Source organism: Atta cephalotes, assembly GCF_000143395.1.
Source record: "Atta cephalotes unplaced genomic scaffold scaffold00004, whole genome shotgun sequence".
In the NCBI taxonomy this organism is placed as follows: Eukaryota; Metazoa; Arthropoda; class Insecta; order Hymenoptera; family Formicidae; genus Atta; species Atta cephalotes.
In genome coordinates, this window is record NW_012130068.1 from 4,940,136 (window position 1) to 4,943,932 (window position 3,797).

Consider the following 3,797-nt stretch of genomic DNA (forward strand, 5'->3'; position numbering starts at 1 on the left):
ACTACACACTACGACTACACTACTACTACACACACACACACACACACACACACACACACACACACACACACACACACACACACACACACACACACACACACACACACACACACACACACACACACACACACACACACACACACACACACACACACACACACACACACACACACACACATATATATTTCTAACATCCATGCAAAAAACTTGATTACTATCTAATCACATATCGATTAATTGATAAATTAAATCCAAGATTACATCGATACAACATGTAATTTTTAGCGTTAGAAAAACATCCACTGACGTAAAAAAAGTTTTTATTCTTTTTCTGTGTGTGATTTCCGACTTGGCTGTTCTACCATCAGACAATCGACGTTGACCGCGTTTCTCTTTAGTTCCCGTCTAGATTCCAGAAACAATTCCCATCATACGCCGCCTCGGTTGTGCTGTCGGCCTCTGAGGATTCCAAAAAAGTGCGTGCTCGTCATCATCCCATATCCCGACGATAGCGCATTCAAATAAAGGCGAGGCCAGTGCGCTCTCTGAGAGAGCTGGTGACAAGACCCTGACGCTACCCGCTTTTGATGTCGCCGCCGCTGTCGGCACATCTGATTAGCATCCTCCTTCTTCCGCCGCCAGCTCTACCTCGTTCCACTTCCCCTTTCGTCGTCACGTGGAACACCGACGTGGAGCGGAAAGAACAGCGGCGGATCGCGGTGAATATCAGGAGAAAGGGAAATGTAAAAGGGAGTCACTCGCGATGTCACTCTGGACCACGTTGACTGAGCCGCGTCCTTTTCCTCTGTCCGTCCATCTAACTCTCGTCTCTAGCCTTTCCTTCAGTGGCAGAAGGGACGACCGAGAAACAAGAAGGACGAGGGGAAAGCGTGCCGCTCTGAGTTATTCCTGTCGGTGATTCTCTCTCTTTCTCTCTCTCTTTCTTCCTGTCTCTTTCTCAACTTGAGTCGCGGCGACATCATTTAAATGTTCCTTTGCGGAGTTCCTTGCGTCCGCGAGTTTTTAGTTCCCTCATCTCTAAGAAGTCAAAGTCTAAGAAGACGGCTCTGGACGATTAGGGGATATGAGAACAGCCTAGAGATTGAGCTAGCATGAAATAGATATTAGCGTATGGAACAGGACTAGTTTTCTTCGACATTCTTAGAGGTTCTCCAGGAAGGGAATTAAAGTGTCGAATAAAACAACAATTATTTATAACTATTTTTCAATCTGATAAATTACATATCACTGTCACTGTCAGTATTTATATATACACGCATCTTAATTATTTCAATTATATACAATTATTTCTTAATAACATATACAATTATTTCAATAATATGTTCAATGATATCATACAAATGATATGAGGAATACGCATTCTTGTATTTTAGATTTTCTCTATACATTCTTTAGACATAATTTGAATTTCGATTGCGTGGAAGTCTGTACCTAGTACAGACGTCGTCAGCAATGACATTGCATTCCTCGTGCTCTTGACGCTCTCATTGATGGGAGACGAGAAGGTACGGTAAAGTTTAAGAGTGCCTTCGGTAATTGTCATTTCTGACTAGCTTGACATACCTCGGTAGACGCGTCCCGCGAGCAGCCCTTCTCCTCATAATAATATGCGATCGCGACAGAGCGGTATCCTCTGTGTATACCGTGACTTCGACGGAGTTCCCGTCGAGAGTCTGGTCGCCTAATAAAACGATCGTCATTTATCGTGCAATTATGCCGTCTCATTAATCTACTGGCAATTATGTATCTTCCACCCTTTCCCAATCCTCTCTCTCTTTCTGTGTACCTTCAGCCATCTCGATTACCGCATATCCCACTCTTCACTCGGACTCTGGACCAACCTATCGCTCATCTTGCTCCTTCCTTCCATGGCGAGAAATCTACGCGGGTGGGAGAGCAGGTCTTATCCGCCTGCAGTTTCATAACTTATGAACGTCGGCGTGCACATGCAGCAATGTTGGGACAAGCGCCGACATCGTTCCTCTCATCGTCGGAAGCGGCAATTACACCCTACTTGGAACCAAAGGACTCGCCCGGCCGCCCTTTTTTTCCCTTGATCGCTGCTGCTCTGAGACTGGGAAGAAATCGAGGCAAAACAAAGATATAGCCGGCGACAAATCGTTGATGAATATTTTTCGAAGTGCATGGTGAGAAAGGTCTCAGTATCATAAGTAGTTCCCGGAATACTTACGAATCCATATGTTTTTCGCAGACGAGTAATAGGTATAGACTACGTATTCTTTGACTTTGTCTATGCTCCGTTAGAAAGAATTGAATATTTTCAATATTTTTCTCAACTCGATACTTTAAAGAGCATAATAAATTAATTTTACTTGGTAAACTAATTTTATGTTTTTTTTTAAATTCTCAATATTTTCTGATTAATTTTTTTTCTAAACTCGCAATATTTCCTAAGTTGCTCTTGCTATAATACAATATTATTTTTTTCTCCTCTACAATTTAAATCTCATTACATTTATTACATCTTTAAATCGCATAAATTAACTTTTATGGATTCAATTTTGCTTCTTAGATTTATAAATCTATTCTACAATGTGCTCTTTGTTTCCTGTTTCTTGTTTTTTTACCTTTTACTATTTTCTTCTTTGCAATCATTTTATCGACAATTGTATTTCTTGTTTCTTTCGAAGTTCATTAACTTTTATTTCAGGCGATATAAAACAAAAAACTGGAGAAGAAGTAAAAAGACAAGATGTAAAAAATAGCAAAAAGCAAGAAATAGGAAACAAAGAGCACATTGTAGAACAGACTTTATTTTCAAATCGGACGCGATACTTACGTACATTCCTGATTACGATTCTGACAATTACCGGGAGAGAAATTAATCACAAAGGATGCAGGATTTCTTCGAATGGAGAAGAACGGCAAAAGGAATGGAGAAGAATAAGGATCAATGAAAGTCTCAATAGTTAGTCTTTGATGATTGAAAAAAATATCCAACAAGTTGGCGATGATACTTCAGCATCAGCCTTCCTTCTATACCGCGGTAGCGGCAGTTGATAGCCGAACAACGTCGATCGGCGGTGCTTTTGCCGCGATGTAGATTTGTTTGCATTTAAAAATCAAATTGACCGCGCTCCCTTCACCTCGCTACCCTCGCTCTTTTCTCGGTAGGACGTAGTGCTGAAGGTTGGTATGCGTTAGCTCTTATACTGCGATGAAACACAGGAATACTCTTCGTTTCTCTCTGTCACTCTCTTTGCCAGACAATATTGTCTCTCTCTCTCTCTCTCTCTCTCTCTTCTTTCCTCTCTTTCTATGCTCTCAGTTGGGGACAATGCACGCCAGTTTTTGCGTCGTTTGCTTCCATGGAGATGGACGATGGATCTGCTGGCAGCTTCGCTGCTTCCCCCTCACGTTTTCCTCCATCCGCCCGCGATCCTCTTCTTCTCCTTCTTCTTTCTCTTCGTCCGCGACGTTAATCCTTTCTCTCCTTCTTTCCGCGACGTCTTCCTCGCCCTACGCCTCGCGGCTTCTCTTTTTCCTACCTTGAGTTCGGGAGAGGACTCCTCGATTCGGGCTCAACCCCTCGCATACAATGAAACCGAAAATCTCCGTGGCACTCAGAGAATGCGGCGCATGATTACCTACATCGAAACGAAGAACCGACCGGCAAGAAGAAGCGCCGCGCTTTCTCTCTTTCTCTCTCGTTCTTTTTCGTCTCTTTTTCGCCTTCTGAAAACATTGCGATACTACCTTACGAAGCGAACGGTCGCAGCGTGAACCACAATTAAATATTGTTTCAAAAAGATCTG